This window comes from Paramisgurnus dabryanus, chromosome 16 (genome assembly GCF_030506205.2).
Source record: "Paramisgurnus dabryanus chromosome 16, PD_genome_1.1, whole genome shotgun sequence".
Lineage (NCBI taxonomy): Eukaryota > Metazoa > Chordata > Actinopteri > Cypriniformes > Cobitidae > Paramisgurnus > Paramisgurnus dabryanus.
The window spans coordinates 17,200,233-17,220,177 of record NC_133352.1 but is presented as its reverse complement, the minus strand read 5'-3'; the positions used below and the strand labels follow the sequence as shown (position 1 = coordinate 17,220,177).

The window sequence follows — 19,945 nt, the reverse complement described above, 5'->3', positions numbered from 1 at the left end:
TCATTATCCTGCTGAAAGACCCAATGATGACCCATCTTCAGCTTTCTGGCAGAGGCCATCAGGTTTTTATTTAAAATGTCCTGGTAGTTCAAAGCGTTTATAATACCATGCACCCTAACAAGGTTCCCAGGGCCTTTGAAAGAGAAACAGGGCCACAGCATCACAGATTCTCCACCATACTTCACGGTGGGCATGAGGTGCTTTTCAGCATACTCATCTTTTGTTTTATGCCAGAGTGTTTGTTGCCAAAAAGCTCAATCTTAGTCTCATCTGACCAAAGCACACAATCCCAGTTGAAGTCCCAGTACCGCTTAGCAAACTCCAGACGTTTACGTTTGTGAATGTTAGTGAGAAAAGCTTTTTCTTTGAATGCCTCCCAAACAGCTTGTTGGCGTGTAGAGAGCGTCTGATGGTTGTTATGGAGACTTTGTGACCCCAAGATGCCACTCTTTGATGCAATTCTGAGACAGTAAACTTACGATTTTTTTTACTTTCTTACCATCCTCCCCACTGTGCTTTGTGGCAAGATAAAGTTGGGACCCCTTTCAGCCTTGTTTGTCACTGTTCCAATGATTCCTCTGACTGTAGATACGGGCAAGTTAAGGCGAGTGGCTATTTTCTTGTGGCCATTGCGTGACTTATGAAGGTCGACACACATCTGCCTTACTTTAATGGTGTGTTCTCTTGTCTTTGAGAATTAGGCTTCTGTGTCATGCCATATGTATTCCCCAGATAAACAGGAAGTCATGAATTACTAATTAAAAAGTTCCTACACTCTCAGAAATAAAGGTCCAAAAGTTGTCACTGGGACAGTACCCTTTCAAAAAGGTACACCTTTGTACCCAAATAGTGCATATTAGTACACAGCAAAATCACTGGTGTTAAAATAACACCCACAGTGTCAAATTTAACACTGGCAAAGTGTGTATATGTGTCCACACTACACTGTGTTAATTTAGTCAAAAGTGTAGTGTTAATTTAACAACACCCATTATATGTTAATTTAACACTCAATATTGTTAAATTTTACACTTTGTTCAACACTATTCATTGTTGTTTCCACACTACACTGGTGTTGGCACAGAAATACAGTGTTAAAAATTAACACTCCTAATTTAAGGTCAACACCAGTGTAATGTCAATTCAACAATGTTAAGTGTTAAAATACTGATTAATAGCCACACTTTTGTTGCTAATGGATTGTTTATATATAAGACAAATGACAAGAAATATTGCAAAACCTCTTTTTATTAAAGTACATCACATTTAATATTTACATTGATACACACAGCACTTTGCATTTAACACTGCTTATTTAAATACCTCAGCTACAATTAGAAACAGAATACAGTATGGAATAATGAAAGTTATCTTATACCACAGCGCAGTGACATGAAAACCACTTATTATAAGGTCTTTAATAAATCAAATGAGAGTAAAAAAAAAAATTAGCCACCCTACTCAAAACTTGAACATTAAAATACACTGCAATTACCTTACTGGCAGGCAGAAATGCTTATCCTTCACAATACTAAAGATTTATCCATAACAAAACAGACATTTCAATTCAAAAGACCTTTCATTTTTCTTAAATACGTTCCAACCTGGTATTTAGTTCTGTAGTTGTTTTACTCATGATGTAGTGGAAGGCTGCATCAGTGGTCTTCATCATGGAGGGAATGGCTTTTTGGTCCAGAATGATGCAAAAATTCTGGATGCAACTTCTGTTCCCAACACAGAGCAGGCAGGGCTGTGCTGATCCATCCACCTCAAAGCATGGATTGATTCTCATCACCTTAGTGTTTTAAAATAGTGTATTTGATGAATGTATTTGATGTGTATTTATGAAATTGTATGCATTTACATGGGGTGAACAATGCAAGCAAACTAACTGCTGAATAAATAACTAGAACAAAATACCAAAAAACTTACACAGCACAATCAGTAGCTTCAGTTGCACATTGACCCTCTTTCTTCTTTCTTCCTTTCACAAATGAAGGCAAGAGGTGAATGAGCCAGGGAAGAGCTGCCACATCACTGTCCCGTCCTAGCAAAACAGAATTTAAACACCATGAGTATACAGTTAAACTTTAAAACCGTAAAAGTAGCAAACCCGTGTACACTTACCATATTTAAACTCCTGTTGACCAGACAGAGGGTCACCCGTATCTTCATCAGGATGTAGTCTGCAATTATCCTTTAATTGTTGTATGTTGGCCATTTTGCAATACATCGCCTCAGCATATTTCTGCAGATTTTCAAAGACAAAAAAAAGTCAAGAAAATACTAAAAAGGGTGCAGTTTGAACCGTTATTTGAATCAAAATAATCTCAGTATAATAAATCATGTTAGAGACAGTGTACAGTACTAATGTACTGTGTGTACTCACATAACTAGTTGGTATGCTCTTATCCTCCAAACTGGGTTAAGGAATAACAGTTCCAGAATTCATGGGTATGCCGTATATAAATATAGTCTGGTAGGGTCCTATCACAAAAAAATTACAATAAAGATTCTGAAAACTCAACATTCTTTTTATATTAAAAAACGCACTCAAGACAAAATATGAATCTTCATACATTTTCAAAATAGTAATCAATTTGATTGCTATTTAATATGATATCAATAGCAAAACGATGTATGAGAAGATAATATTTTTATTAAAGTTGGCAGCAGGTCATGTGAGTTTCTTTCCAGATTAATAATAATAATAATAATAATAACTAGATATTAAAGTTTGAGGACAAACTTTATGTTGGCTTGAAAAAGCGTAGCCTGAACATTTAAAATGGTTTGACAGAAGTTTATTTTAGTAGGCTATCTGGCTGTTAGCATGATTAGCATGAAGTTAGCATGATTAGCATGAAGCTAGCATGATTAGCATGAAGCTAGCATGATGTTAGCATGATCAGTATGAAGCTAGCATGAAGCTAACATGATTAGCATGAAGCTAACATGAAGCTAACATGATTAGCATGAAGCTAGCATGATGCTAGCATGATTAGCATGAAGCTAGCATGAAGCTAACATGATTAGCATGAAGCTAGAATGAAGCTAACATTTATTCCGTTGCTAGGGTACTAAGTTTGGTTGCTAGGGAGAAAATTGGCATCCCATAATGATCAACCTTCAAGCCACAAGTAAAACGGTCCAACCCCCGTGTCTCTATGATGTTTTGAAGCGGAGATATAAGGCTTTGTTTATTCCGTTGCTAGGGTACTAACTTTGGTTGCTAGGGAGAAAATTGGCATCCCATAATGATCAACCTTCAAGCCACAAGTAAAACGGTCCAACCCCCATGTCTCTATGATGTTCTGAAGCGGAGATATAAGGCTTTGTTTATTCCGTTGCTAGGGTACTAAGTTTGGTTGCTAGGGAGACAATTGGCATCCCATAATGATCAACCTTCAAGCCACAAGTAAAACGGTCCAACCCCCGTGTCTCTATGATGTTCTGAAGCGGAGATATAAGGCTTTGTTTATTCCGTTGCTAGGGTACTAAGTTTGGTTGCTAGGGAGAAAATTGGCATCCCATAATGATCAACCTTCAAGCCACAAGTAAAACGGTCAAACCCCCGTGTCTCTAAGATGTTCTGAAGCAGAGATAAAAGGCTTTGTTTATTCCGTTGCTAGGGTACTAAGTTTGGTTGCTAGGGAGAAAATTGGCATCCCATAATGATCAACCTTCAAGCCACAAGTAAAACAGTCCAACCCCCATGTCTCTATGATGTTCTGAAGCGGAGATATAAGGCTTTGTTTATTCCGTTGCTAGGGTACTAAGTTTGGTTGCTAGGGAGAAAATTGGCATCCCATAATGATCAACCTTCAAGCCACAAGTAAAACGGTCCAACCCCCGTGTCTCTACAATGTTCTGATGCTGAGATATAAGGCTTTGTTTATTCCGTTGCTAGGGTACTAAGTTTGGTTGCTAGGGAGGAAATTGGCATCCCATAATAATCAACCTTCAAGCCACAAGTAAAACGGTCCAACCCCCGTGTCTCTAAGATGTTCTGAAGCGGAGAAATAAGGCTTTGTTTATTCCGTTGCTAGGGTACTAAGTTTGGTTGCTAGGCAGAAAATTGGCATCCCATAATGATCAACCTTCAAGCCACAAGTAAAACGGTCAAACCCCCGTGTCTCTAAGATGTTCTGAAGCGGAGATAAAAGGCTTTGTTTATTCCGTTGCTAGGGTACTAAGTTTGGTTGCTAGGGAGAAAATTGGCATCCCATAATGATCAACCTTCAAGCCACAAGTAAAACGGTCAAACCCCTGTCTCTAAGATGTTCTGAAGCGGAGATAAAAGGCTTTGTTTATTCCGTTGCTAGGGTACTAAGTTTGGTTGCTAGGGAGGAAATTGGCATCCCATAATAATCAACCTTCAAGCCACAAGTAAAACGGTCCAACCCCCGTGTCTCTATGATGTTCTGAAGCGGAGATATAAGGCTTTGTTTATTCCGTTGCTAGGGTACTAAGTTTGGTTGCTAGGCAGAAAATTGGCATCCCATAATGATCAACCTTCAAGCCACAAGTAAAACGGTCAAACCCCCGTGTCTCTAAGATGTTCTGAAGCGGAGATAAAAGGCTTTGTTTATTCCGTTGCTAGGGTACTAAGTTTGGTTGCTAGGGAGAAAATTGGCATCCCATAATGATCAACCTTCAAGCCACAAGTAAAACGGTCCAACCCCCATGTCTCTATGATGTTCTGAAGCGGAGATATAAGGCTTTGTTTATTCCGTTGCTAGGGTACTAAGTTTGGTTGCTAGGGAGAAAATTGGCATCCCATAATGATCAACCTTCAAGCCACAAGTAAAACGGTCCAACCCCCGTGTCTCTATGATGTTCTGAAGCGGAGATATAAGGCTTTGTTTATTCCGTTGCTAGGGTACTAAGTTTGGTTGCTAGGGAGAAAATTGGCATCCCATAATGATCAACCTTCAAGCCACAAGTAAAACGGTCCAACCCCCGTGTCTCTATGATGTTCTGAAGCGGAGATATAAGGCTTTGTTTATTCCGTTGCTAGGGTACTAAGTTTGGTTGCTAGGGAGAAAATTGGCATCCCATAATGATCAACCTTCAAGCCACAAGTAAAACGGTCCAACCCCCGTGTCTCTATGATGTTCTGAAGCGGAGATATAAGGCTTTGTTTATTCCGTTGCTAGGGTACTAAGTTTGGTTGCTAGGGAGAAAATTGGCATCCCATAATGATCAACCTTCAAGCCACAAGTAAAACGGTCCAACCCCCGTGTCTCTATGATGTTCTGAAGCGGAGATATAAGGCTTTGTTTATTCCGTTGCTAGGGTACTAAGTTTGGTTGCTAGGGAGAAAATTGGCATCCCATAATGATCAACCTTCAAGCCACAAGTAAAACGGTCCAACCCCCGTGTCTCTATGATGTTCTGAAGCGGAGATATAAGGCTTTGTTTATTCCGTTGCTAGGGTACTAAGTTTGGTTGCTAGGGAGAAAATTGGCATCCCATAATGATCAACCTTCAAGCCACAAGTAAAACGGTCCAACCCCCGTGTCTCTATGATGTTCTGAAGCGGAGATATAAGGCTTTGTTTATTCCGTTGCTAGGGTACTAAGTTTGGTTGCTAGGGAGAAAATTGGCATCCCATAATGATCAACCTTCAAGCCACAAGTAAAACGGTCCAACCCCCGTGTCTCTATGATGTTCTGAAGCGGAGATATAAGGCTTTGTTTATTCCGTTGCTAGGGTACTAAGTTTGGTTGCTAGGGAGAAAATTGGCATCCCATAATGATCAACCTTCAAGCCACAAGTAAAACGGTCCAACCCCCGTGTCTCTATGATGTTCTGAAGCGGAGATATAAGGCTTTGTTTATTCCGTTGCTAGGGTACTAAGTTTGGTTGCTAGGGAGAAAATTGGCATCCCATAATGATCAACCTTCAAGCCACAAGTAAAACGGTCCAACCCCCGTGTCTCTATGATGTTCTGAAGCGGAGATATAAGGCTTTGTTTATTCCGTTGCTAGGGTACTAAGTTTGGTTGCTAGGGAGAAAATTGGCATCCCATAATGATCAACCTTCAAGCCACAAGTAAAACGGTCCAACCCCCGTGTCTCTATGATGTTCTGAAGCGGAGATATAAGGCTTTGTTTATTCCGTTGCTAGGGTACTAAGTTTGGTTGCTAGGGAGAAAATTGGCATCCCATAATGATCAACCTTCAAGCCACAAGTAAAACGGTCCAACCCCCGTGTCTCTATGATGTTCTGAAGCGGAGATATAAGGCTTTGTTTATTCCGTTGCTAGGGTACTAAGTTTGGTTGCTAGGGAGAAAATTGGCATCCCATAATGATCAACCTTCAAGCCACAAGTAAAACGGTCCAACCCCCGTGTCTCTATGATGTTCTGAAGCGGAGATATAAGGCTTTGTTTATTCCGTTGCTAGGGTACTAAGTTTGGTTGCTAGGGAGAAAATTGGCATCCCATAATGATCAACCTTCAAGCCACAAGTAAAACGGTCCAACCCCCGTGTCTCTATGATGTTCTGAAGCGGAGATATAAGGCTTTGTTTATTCCGTTGCTAGGGTACTAAGTTTGGTTGCTAGGGAGAAAATTGGCATCCCATAATGATCAACCTTCAAGCCACAAGTAAAACGGTCCAACCCCCGTGTCTCTATGATGTTCTGAAGCGGAGATATAAGGCTTTGTTTATTCCGTTGCTAGGGTACTAAGTTTGGTTGCTAGGGAGAAAAATGGCATCCCATAATGATCAACCTTCAAGCCACAAGTAAAACGGTCCAACCCCCATGTCTCTACGACACTCTAAAGTAAAGATATTCCATCTGGGATGCTTTTATTCCCTTATATGGGCATGTTTCCTGCCCCATTATAAGTCAATGGGCAATTTTGGGGGCCTCTTACACCCCAGGGGTATAGCTTACACCCCATTGTGATGTATGTTCTTACCGAGCCTGCCAGCCACCTTAAATGTGGTAAGCCACAAGTTTCTACAAGTTTCTCACTCACAGCTATGACCCGTCAAAGTTTGTCTCAATGTTAAGTCAATGGAAATTTTGGGGTGTTCGAGACCCCCGTTTAGGAATTCGGAAGGTCCCATCAGTTAGAAAAGATATAGCACACTAAGTCAGACCAGTCTGAAGGTCTGTGGAAAATTTGGTGCATGTAGCTTGAAAACTCTAGGACGAGTTAGTGTCAGAAATTTTGGGGTAGAATAATAATAATAACTAGATATTAAAGTTTGAAGACAAACTTTATGTTGGCTTGAAAAAGCGTAGCCTGAACGTTTAAAACGGATTGACAGAAGTTTAGTTTAGTAGGCTATCTGGCAGTTAGTATGTTTAAGTATGAAGCTAACATGATTAGCATGAAGCTAGCATGAAGCTAACATGATTAGCATGAAGCTAGCATGATGCTAGCATGATTAGCATGAAGCTAGCATGATGCTAGCATGATTAGCATGAAGTTAGCATGATGCTAGCATGATTAGCATGAAGCTACCATGATGCTAGCATGATTAGCATGAAGCTACCATGATGCTAGCATGAAGCTAGCATGATTAGCATGAAGCTAGCATGATGCTAGCATGATTGGCATGATGCTAGCATGATTAGCATGAAGCTAGCATGATGCTAGCATGATTAGTATGTAGCTAGCATGAAGCTAGCATGATGTTAGCATGATTAGCATGAAGCTAGCATGATGCTAGCATGATTAGCATGAAGCTAGCATGATTAGCATGTAGCTAGCATGATGCTATCATGATTAGCATGTAGCTAGCATGAAGCTAGCATGATTAGCATGAAGCTAGCATGATGTTAGCATGAAGCTAGCATGATGCTAGCATGATTAGCATGAAGCTAGCATGATGCTAGCATGATTAGCATGAAGCTAGCATGATGCTAGCATGATTAGCATGTAGCTAGCATGAAGCTAGCATGATGCTAGCATGAAGCTAGCATGATGCTAGCATGATGCTAGCATGATTAGCATGAAGCTAGCATGATGCTAGCATGATTAGCATGAAGCTAGCATGATTAGCATGAAGCTAGCATGAAGCTAGCATGATGCTAGCATGATTAGCATGAAGCTAGCATGATTAGCATGAAGCTAGCATGATGTTAGCATGATTAGCATGTAGCTAGCATGAAGCTAGCATGAAGCTAGCATGATTAGCATGAAGCTAGCATGATTAGCATGAAGCTAGCATGATGCTAGCATGATTAGCATGAAGCTAGCATGATGCTAGCATGATTAGCATGAAACTAGCATGATTCTAGCATGATTAGCATGAAGCTAGCATGATGCTAGCATGATTAGCATGAAGCTAGCATGAAACTAGCAAGATTAGCATGAAGCTAGCATGAAGCTAGCACGAGGCTTGCATGATTAACATGAAGTTAGCATGAGAATAGCATGATTAGCATGAAGCTAGCATGATTTAACGTGAAGCTAGCATGATTAGCATGATGCTAGCATGATTAGCATTAAGCTAGCACTATTTAGCGTGCAGCTAACAAGATTTAACATGAAGTTAGCATGATTTAGCATGAAGTTAGCAAGATTTATTATGAAATTAGCATAAAGCTAGCATGAAACTAGCATGAAGCTAGTATGACTTAGCATGGAGCTAGCATGAAGCTAACATGACCCAAAGACCCAACCCCCATGTCTCTAAGATGTTCAGATCCAGAGATATAAGGCTTTGTTTATTATGTTGCTAGGGTGCTCAAATTGGTTGCTAGGGGCGTGGTTTAATACCTCAGTAGGAATCCTAAGAGACTGATTGGATGCCTGAGTAAAATGAGCCCACCCCTATGTCTCTATGACACTCTGGTGTAAAGATATCCATCTGGGCTTTTTATAATGGTAGTCTATGGGAGATGTTGCTAGGGTACCCAAAATTGTTGCTAGGGGCGTGGCTAAATAGCTTTGGGGCGATCCTAAGAGACTGATTGGATGACTGAGTAAAATGAGCCCACCCCCATGTCTCTACGACACTCTAAAGTAAAGATATTCCATCTGGGACGCTTTTATTCCCTTATATGGGCATGTTTCCTGCCCCATTATAAGTCAATGGGAAATTTTGGGGGCCTCTTACACCCCAGGGGTATAGCTTACACCCCATTGTGATGTATGTTCTTACAGAGCCTGTCAGCCACCTTAAATGTGGTAAGCCACAAGTTTCTACAAGTTTCTCACTCACAGCTATGACCCGTCAAAGTTTGTCTCAATGTTAAGTCAATGGAAATTTTGGGGTGTTCGAGACCCCCGTTTAGGAATTCGGAAGGTCCCATCAGTTAGAAAAGATATAGCACACTAAGTCAGACCAGTCTGAAGGTCTGTGGAAAATTTGGTGCATGTAGCTTGAAAGCCCTAGGACGAGTTAGTGTCAGAAATTTTGGGGTAGAATAATAAGATATAAGTTTAATAGCAATAACAATATATTGGCTTTTTCAAAGCCAACATAACTAGATATTAAAGTTTGAAGACAAACTTTATGTTGGCTTGAAAAAGCGTAGCCTGAACGTTTAAAACGGATTGACAGAAGTTTAGTTTAGTAGGCTATCTGGCAGTTAGTATGTTTAAGTATAAAGCTAACATGATTAGCATGAAGCTAGCATGAAGCTACCATGATTAGCATGAAGCTAGCATGATGCTAGCATGATTAGCATGAAGCTAGCATGATGCTAGCATGATTAGCATGAAGCTACCATGATGCTAGCATGAAGCTAGCATGATTAGCATGAAGGTAGCATGATGTTACCATGATTAGCATGAAGCTAGCATGATGCTAGCATGATTAGCATGAAGCTAGCATGATGTTAGCATGATTAGCATGAAGCGAACATGAAGCTAGCATGATTAGCATGTAGCTAGCATGATGTTAGCATGATTAGCATGTAGCTAGCATGAAGCTAGCATGATGCTAGCATGATTAGCATGAAGCTAGCATGATGCTAGCATGATTAGCATGAAGCTAGCATGATGCTAGCATGATTAGCATGAAGCTAGCATGATGCTAGCATGATTAGCATGAAGCTAGCATGATGCTAGCATGATTAGCATGAAGCTAGCATGAAGCTAGCATGATGCTAGCATGATTAGCATGAAGCTAGCATGATGCTAGCATGATTAGCATGAAGCTAGCATGATGCTAGCATGATTAGCATGAAGCTAGCATGATTAGCATGAAGCTAGCATGATGTTAGCATGATTAGCATGTAGCTAGCATGAAGCTAGCATGAAGCTAGCATGATTAGCATGAAGCTAGCATGATGCTAGCATGATTAGCATGATGCTAGCATGATTAGCATGAAGCTAGCATGATTAGCATGAAGCTAGCATGATGCTAGCATGATTAGCATGTAGCTAGCATGATGCTAGCATGATTAGCATGAAGCTAGCATGATGCTAGCATGATTAGCATGAAGCTAGCATGAAGCTAGCATAATGCTAGCATGATTAGCATGAAGCTAGCATGATGCTAGCATGATTAGCATGAAGCTAGCATGATGCTAGCATGATTAGCATGAAGCTAGCATGATGCTAACATGATGCTAGCATGATTAGCATGAAGCTAGCATGATGCTAGCATGATTAGCATGAAGCTAGCATGATTAGCATGAAGCTAGCATGATGCTAGCATGATTAGCATGTAGCTAGCATGATGTTAGCATGATTAGCATGAAGCTAACATGAAGCTAGCATGATGCTAGCATGATTAGCATGAAGCTAGTATGATGCTAGCATGATTAGCATGAAGCTAGCATGATTAGCATGAAGCTAGCTTGATGCTAGCATGATTAGCATGTAGCTAATTAGCATGATGCTAGCATGATTAGCATGTAGCTAGCATGAAGCTAGCACGATTAGCATGAAGCTAGCATGATGCTAGCACGATTAGCATGAAGCTAGCATAAAGCTAGCATGATTAGCATGAAACTAGCATGATTCTAGCATGATTAGCATGAAGCTAGCATGATGCTAGCATGATTAGCATGAAGCTAGCATGATGCTAGCATGATTAGCATGAAGCTAGCATGAAACTAGCAAGATTAGCATGAAGCTAGCATGAAGCTAGCACGAGGCTTGCATGATTAACATGAAGTTAGCATGAGAATAGCATGATTAGCATGAAGCTAGCATGATTTAACGTGAAGCTAGCATGATTAGCATGATGCTAGCATGATTAGCATTAAGCTAGTACTATTTAGCGTGCAGCTAACAAGATTTAACATGAAGTTAGCATGATTTAGCATGAAGTTAGCAAGATTTATTATGAAATTAGCATAAAGCTAGCATGAAACTAGCATGAAGCTAGTATGACTTAGCATGGAGCTAGCATGAAGCTAACATGACCCAAAGACCCAACCCCCATGTCTCTATGATGTTCAGATCCAGAGATATAAGGCTTTGTTTATTATGTTGCTAGGGTGCTCAAATTGGTTGCTAGGGGCGTGGTTTAATACCTCAGTAGGAATCCTAAGAGACTGATTGGATGCCTGAGTAAAATGAGCCCACCCCTATGTCTCTATGACACTCTGGTGTAAAGATATCCATCTGGGCTTTTTATAATGGTAGTCTATGGGAGATGTTGCTAGGGTACCCAAAATTGTTGCTAGGGGCGTGGCTTAATAGCTCTGGGGCGATCCTAAGAGACTGATTGGATGACTGAGTAAAATGAGCCCACCCCCATGTCTATACGACACTCTAAAGTAAAGATATTCCATCTGGGACGCTTTTACTCCCTTATATGGGCATGTTTCCTGCCCCATTATAAGTCAATGGGAAATTTTGGGGGCCTCTTACACCCCAGGGGTACAGCTTACACCTTAATGTGATGTATGTTCTTACAGAGCCTGTCAGCCTCCTTAAATGTGGTAAGCCACAAGTTTCTACAAGTTTCTCACTCGCAGCTATGGCCCGTCAAAGTTTGTCTCCATGTTAAGTAAATGGGAAATTTGGGGTGTTTGAGCGCCCCGTTTAGGAATTCGGAAGGTCCCATCAGTTAGAAAAGATATAGCACACTAAGTCAGACCAGTCTGAAGGTCTGTGGAAAATTTGGTGCATGTAGCTTGAAAGCTCTAGGACGAGTTAGTGTCAGAAATTTTGGGGTGCTAAGAAGAATAATAACTAGCATGATTCTAGCATGATTAGCATGAAGCTAACATGATGTTAGCATGATAAGCATGATAAGCATGAAGCTAGCATGATGCTTACATGATTAGCATGAAGCTAGCATGATTAGCATGAAGCTAGCAGGATGCTAGCATGATTAGCACGAAGCTAGCATGATACTAGCATGATTAACACGAAGCTAGCATGATTCTAGCATGATTAGCATGAAGCTAGCATGATGTTAGCATGATTAGCATGAAGCTAGCATGATGTTAGCATGATTAGCATGAAGCTAGCATGAGGCTAGCACAATTAGCATGAAGTAAGCATAGGTTAGCATGATTAGCATGAAGCTAACATGATTTAACGTGAAATTAGCATGATTAGCATGATGCTAGCATGATTAGCATGATGCTAGCATGATTAGCATGAAGCTAGCACTATTTAGTGTGCAGCTAACAAGATTTAACATGAAGTTAGCATGATTTAGCATGAAGTTAGCATGATTTAGCATGAAGTTATCAAGATTTATCATGAAATTAGCATAAAGCTAGCATGAAGCTAGTATGACATAGCATGGAGCTAGCATGACGCTAACATGACCCAAAGACCCAACCCCCATGTCTCTATGATGTTCAGATCCAGAGATATAAGGCTTTGTTTATTATGTTGCTAGGGTGTTCATATTTGGTTGCTAGGGGCGTGGCTTAATACCTCAATAAGAATCCTAAGAGACTGATTGGATGCCTGAGTAAAATGAGCCCACCCCTATGTCTCTATGACACTCTTGTGCAAAGATATGCATCTGGGCTTTTTATAATGGTAGTCTATGGGAGATGTTGCTAGGGTACCCAAAATTGTTGCTAGGGGCGTGGCTTAATAGCTCTGTGGTGATCCTAAGAGACTGATTGGTTGCCTGAGTAAAATGAGCCCACCCCCATGTCTCTGCGACACTCTAAAGTGAAGATATGCCATCTGGGACGTTTTTATTCCCTTTTATGGGCATGTTTCCTGCCCCATTATAAGTCAATGGGAAATTTTGGGGGCCTCTTACACCCCAGGGGTACAGCTTACACCCCATTGTGAGGTATGTTCTTACACAGCCTGTCAGCCTCCTTAAATGTGATAAGCCACAAGTTTCTACAAGTTTCTCACTCACAGCTATGACCCGTCAAAGTTTGTCTCAATGTTAAATCAATGGAAATTTTGGGGTGTTCGAGCCCCCCGTTTAGGAATTTGGAAGGTCCCATCAGTTAGAAAAGATATAGCACACTAAGTCAGACCAGTCTGAAGGTCTGTGGAAAATTTGGTGCATGTAGCTTGAAAGCCCTAGGACGAGTTAGTGTCAGAAATTTTGGGGTAGAATAATAAGATATAAGTTTAATAGCAATAACAATATATTGGCTTTTTCAAAGCCAACATAATAATAAGATATAAGTTTAATAGCAATAACAATATGTTGGCTTTTTCAAGCCAACATAATAATAATAATAATATGTACAAAACTACATATACTAAAAAGATTGGTTAACTGTTCAGTTATGTCAAATAAAATGATTTATATGTATAAATATATAAACTTACCTTCTGTAATGAATTTATATAAGTATTAGCAGTCGTTTCTCATTGGAAGTCATCCATGTCAGGTCTTCTTTAATAAACTGCCCTAAAAACAGCATCTCTTCTGAATGATTTGAAGCACTCAGTGTGAACTTTCACCAAACTAGCATCTATAATGACAGAAAAACAAATGTTCGCCATGCACGTTTTACACTTTCGTATGTATTTACCATTTGCATCTGTCTGACATCTAGCACCACGAAAAGCTTACAACACACAATGCATCCAATCCAGCAATACAAATGATGATATCTAGTGAGGTTTTGGTAAAATTAATTGTTGGTTTGGCGATATTTCCCCTGTTTGCATACATCTTAGAAAAACATATGACAATGCGGTTGCGGTTTTCTCCGTGTTTTTCAGTAATTTGAATAATTAACCGATATCCGTGCACTCACGTGCATGTAAACGCCCTCGTTAACTCACGGTATCTAGCCTATATGATTACCTCATAACGAGCATCATATAGTGAATAAACGAGCTTTCATTTAACTTAATTTCATACCTTCAATTTGTAGTGCATGTCGCGTTTTATCATGGTTCAATACGTTCATATCTCCTGTTAATATTATCCTTCTTGGTTAAAACTTTTAGCTAGCAGTTTAACTTACTAAACTAACAAGGGAACAACATAACACAAGGTAACGTTAGCTCTGATTAAACTGAACCAAATAACGAATAAAGGGGAAATAAAATGGGAAAAATACCTTATTTGGGTTTTTTGGCATATTGCTGCGTAGAGTCAGACAGAGAAATAACAGTTTAATTTAGCTAAACCATGTGAATATTATGAGACTGATTTACCTGATCTCTTCAGTCCTCCTGTGAAAGAAAATGGCGGTAAAATCCCTGACAGGATATGTTTAGTGGAGGCGTGGCTTGATTTACACCGCTCAGAGTGAAATCTGATAACACCCTTGTTTAACACTGACACTGGTGTGGATATAACACTGGCCTCGCAATGGCAGTGTTATTTTATTACCCGATAGTGTTAAAACAACATCAACACTGTGTATTTAACACCATCCCTGAAAATTTAACACTGGTGATTTTGCTGTGTACTTTGAACTGCCAATATGTAAATTTAAAGGTACATATTTGTACCAAAATGGTACATATTAGGACCTTTTTTAAAGGGTACTGCCCCAGTGACAGCTTTGTACCTTTATTTTTGACAGTGTAGATAGCCTGGCCAACTTTAGCAACTACAGAAAAAAATATAAAAAAATCTATTACATTTTTAGAGGAATTGTTGGGGTGCCAATAATTGTATATATATATATATATATATATATATATATATATATATATATATATATATATATATATATATATATATATATATATTTGACTACTTTTAGCACATCTTAAACAGGGGTGCCAATAATTGTGGAGGGCACTGTATATTTTAGGAAGAACATTTTCTGGAAGGCATTAAACTTTTGTGAAAATCATGAAAAATGCTGGCTCATGACAACTTTTTTTTTAAACATGCTGGCAGGAAAAGAGTTAACATCCAAAGAACATTTCTCTTTCACAAAAGTTATTTCTAGTGAAGTAAGGGTAAGGGCACTAAGGGCATGCTGCACTAAGGGCACGCTCACACAATCCCGACAAAACCGCGCCCGAGGGTGTTGACCCCCCAAAGCCTGATTCATTTTACTGGTGTGATCACTCTGTACAGTTTGGTTAATCGCACCCTGGCCGGCTTGCAGAGGTGGGCTCAGTCGCGGTCACTGTTGGGAAAGTTACTTTTAAAAGTAATGCATTACAATATTTAGTTACTCCCAAAAAAGTAACTATTTGCTTTACTTAGTTACTTTTCATGGAAAGTAATGCTTACATTCATTTTGCATACGTTTTCTTACTTGGCTGAGGCTTGATCTCTTTCAGGCCTTGCAGGTGTTTTTTATGATCACAAAATTGTCGGCCTGCCATCTCCGTTTCTGAATGCGTAATTCTATGGTAATATGTTCAGTTTAATTCAGTACATTATTTTATTTTTAAATTGATTGAATTAACCTGAAAAAAAAATAACTTGCAATACTTTTTGAATTATGCTGCCAAACACATCTTCATCTGCCTTCACAAAAAAACGTCTGATGCACACAAAATTTGGTACCAAATGTATACATATCTATACCTTAATAGTTCATTTTAGGACCTTTTTAAAGGTTACTGCCAATGTGACAGTTTGGGTCCATTTTTTTTCTGAAAGTGTGTGAAGAACCTTTCAAGCACCTTAAGAATGTATATTGAGAGAATTTAACTGAACTATATACTGTGCGTTGTAGAATAATACAAGGCCAACTCCTACGTTCAGGCCACAATACAATGCGATGAGATTCTCCATATCACAGAAACATTCAACAACAGTAGCAACGGAAAAAAAGAACGGTCACGTTTCATGACTCCTGCCAGTGAATTACATGCTCCGCTTGTTTTTCTCCTGTGATTTAGTTAATTCGCCAGAGTTGCCTACTCGCACTCTACAAAGAACAAACATGCGTGATCCAAGGCCACATGGAGGTGGATAAACTTTCCCACTAACTTATTACTTGAAGAAAAGCTATCACAAGGGAGGAAGTAAACAGGTGTCCTATCTTCACAGATAGACCCTGGAAATAAAAACAATGAACGCTCATTAACACATGAATTCTGTTTGGCTGCTTTCACACATAGTTAAGCATCAAGACATCAGTAAAATATGACAGGCAAAGTCAATCACTTGGATGAATACAGTTGTTTAATCTTTTATAAATCAAAATAATAAATTAAAGAATACCAGAGACATCTCAACACTTTACTTCTAATCTATTCTGTTCTGAAGTCTTGCAAACTTTCTTAACAATTACAAGTCCCATGAAGTGGATTTTCCGCCAGGCTCTCATATCAGATCACCTTGTATTTTCCATATTTTCATGAAGGTATTTCACATGAGAACTAATTGGCCCACAGAGATCCGTGATATTGTTAGTTCTTCCCGGTTTCTAACAGCCGGACGTGCCATATAAGTGGTTAATCACCTCTGAGCCTTACACCTGACTTAACAGACACTTTGATATCCAAAGAGTAGCTGTAACTACCCAGAGGTGCCTTGAGTCACAATTCACCCCAATGAGAGACTCAAGCTGAGCTGGAGGAGAAGATGGGCTGTTACGCCACAGTGGAACCATGGTGGCCAGAAAAAAAGCTTGACATTTCTCTGTCATTATTATAGACGGGCACATTTGCACGAACACTTGGTTTGACAAGATCATTATGTCACTTCCGCAAGTATTATCCGTAGCTCGTGAATTATTCAGCAATGAGCCTTAATGTCAAGGTCCTTACATAATTATTTCCTACAGAATGGATTTGGCTTATAAGTCAGCACCAATTGCAATCTGTTTGTTTGAACAGCCAGACTGGGCAAGGCATAACAACTGGCATCAACAATACGTGTTTAATATTTAATATACATTTTATACACTCTCAGAAAAAAGGTATAGAAGTTTTTTATACCTTTGTACATCACCATATGCAATCATTTTAAAATACAGTGTTTTTTGTTTCTGTTACTACTCTTTGATGTTGGCCATGATTATAATAATTGTAATTTGTCAATCTAGGGTTAGGATTTCATTTTCAATCATTGATGTTGACTATTGAAGGGACAGACACAACAAGAATTTACGAAAGGACAATAAAGAAATTTATTTGGACATAGAAGCTTTTGGAAGGACAGCGACTATACTGACTAGACAGTACTATCATGAACTCTTTAGATACAAAGATGTACTTTTTGTAAGGGGCGGTACATTTGTTTTTAAATTTTTTGACAGTGTATATGAATATGATTGTGATACAGTACGGACAAAGCACTTTATCACTTCACAAAAAACGCAGGTCACGCTTTGGAAATTTCACACTGTGATGCGCCTGCCAGATTGGCTTTGTTAAAATGTTCAGCCAAAAAAGGTAAAACATCCATAAAGGTCATACCGAACATTTCAGGACGCTGGCTGCAGATACTTCACAGCATAAACATATACTTTGCTTACAGAGAAATATCGGTGTAACATAAAACAAAGCATTGACAGAAGATCTCCCCTGAGGAGCAGTCAAACTCCCTGCAAACGGCATTGTCACAAAATCAAAGGTTCCTAAAATGTCAATGGTTTGTGCACTTCTTGTCTGTCAATTCAATTTCAATACATATCTGACTCCAGGATCACGATAAGAAAGACAAGACATGCTCTTTTGTCTTTGTATCTTGAAAACAGAGTTTTGACTCGTTGTTCTGTACAGAAAAAAATGCAACTTATTTCTGGAACATTATTGTTCTGGGAAAACAATATTGATATCAATGTTTTGCCCCTAGAGCCCTCACTCCCATCAAAAATTATTATGTCCCCTCAGGGCAACTTTGTGCAATTAGGGCAACACAACACATAGGAAAATATTATTGTCAAATTAGCGATGTTTAATAGAGAAAGGCAAATGTGCACAAATTAACTCAATTAATAAGAAAAATGATTAGAACATTTTAATGGGAAATTATTCACTTTTTAATTGTTGACAAATTTGTAATGGTTTCAATTCCACGGTCTACGCTACAAGCAATTTCTGGTAAAAATAAATAAATAAATATATACAGTGCATAAACTACTGTTCAAAAGTTTAGGGTCACTTGACCCAAATGTTTCTTATGATCTTAAAAATGGTTAAATGCGGAGGTGTATGATTAAATGTTTAAAATGATTTTTTTTGTAGACGAAAATACAATTGTTCCAACATATAAAAAAATATAAATAGTGTGTAAGTGACCCTAAACGTATAATAGTAATACTTATCAATACAACCAATAGTAATACAGCAAATATTAATATACAATACTAATATACTATATAATATACTATTTGTAACTAATAATTTATTGCATGTACACATCAATGGTATGCTTTCATCTACTGTCAGAAAAAAGGTACAAAACTGTACCTTTTTTGTCGCTGAGGTGGTATAAGGTTCGCTTTTGTACCTTTACAGATATACTAAACATAATACAATGTTATAACTTTTGGGGGTACATAACTGTTTTGTATCCCTTAAATTAAACTGGTACAAAATTGTACCTTAAGTTACACAATAGGTCCTTAACTCATTCCCCGCCAGCCATTTCTTGAAAAGTTGCCCGCCAGCATTTTTTGTGATTTCCACAAAAGTTTCACAAAACACCTTCCAGGGAAATTTCTAAAAATATATAAACATACAAATATATTAAATGAAAATACAGACCCTTTGCTTCATACAAACAAACAACAAACAAACAAACAAACAAACAAACAATCATCTTATCTATTTTTTCTCTGCTTATTTAAATATGGGTATTTTCTTTAAAATATTTTTTTTTGCATTTTTGTTAAAGGAATTTTGTTAAAGATTCGATTCAGAACGATTATCAAAACATACACAGTGTTTAAAATTAGTAAATAATGTTTTGGCTTTAGTTTTTTTTTACAAATTAGGCAAGTGGATAATTGCGGTATTGCAGATTAACATAAAATTTCATTAGGAACACGGTTTTTTTTATGCAAATGTTTTCTCTTAATTGACGAGAAAACTTGTCAATGGCAGGGAAAAAGTTAAGGTATAATATTGTACCCGAAAAGGTACAAACGTTTCGAAGTGTTATACTTTTTTTAACCTGTTTTCTGAAAGTGTGCAGCAGCAATTTTTACTTGTATGAAAAATACTTTTGAGGTTGATCCTGGGATCCTTAGCACTTTACCAACAAGTTACGACTGGTTTTAAATGTCTAATGCAAGCTGTTCATTGACCCAAAGATATCATAAGATTGACAATGATGATTATTTCAGCACTTGAATTAAACAAAAACAAATAAACAAAAAAATGATAATTAAAAATAAATAATTAATATAGTACATACACTAAATCCTTTATGTTTAATAAATAAATATCATTCCAGATTTTACACAGAACATCAAATGCTGTACTAAAGCCTGATGTGAGATGAATTATTAACTTGACATTACAGCCAGTTCATCTCCAGGTGGGAGGCATTAACTACCTGACCTTCAACTGAGATATTTGGCAAGTGAGATCTTGCCAAGAAGGATTCAGAGCTCTGTCAAGATTGTCAAGAATAAGTTTGAGATGATGAGTAGTCCAGTTCAATATGACCAAAGAGTCATGCAGAGATTGGATCTGAGATTTTCAAGG

General features: G+C 38.5%; 1 long non-coding RNA gene across 1 annotated transcript; it reads right to left on the bottom strand.

Annotated features, from left to right (window-relative positions):
- Positions 1-1,299: 1,299 nt before the first annotated feature.
- LOC135748436 (uncharacterized) lies at positions 1,300-14,665 on the bottom strand. Its single transcript, XR_010532022.2, has 6 exons — positions 14,528-14,665; positions 13,688-13,833; positions 2,390-2,487; positions 2,128-2,248; positions 1,933-2,047; positions 1,300-1,795 (listed from the first exon to the last, which is right to left on the bottom strand). It is a non-coding gene; the product is annotated as an uncharacterized lncRNA (long non-coding RNA).
- Between the last annotated feature and the right edge of the window lie 5,280 nt (positions 14,666-19,945).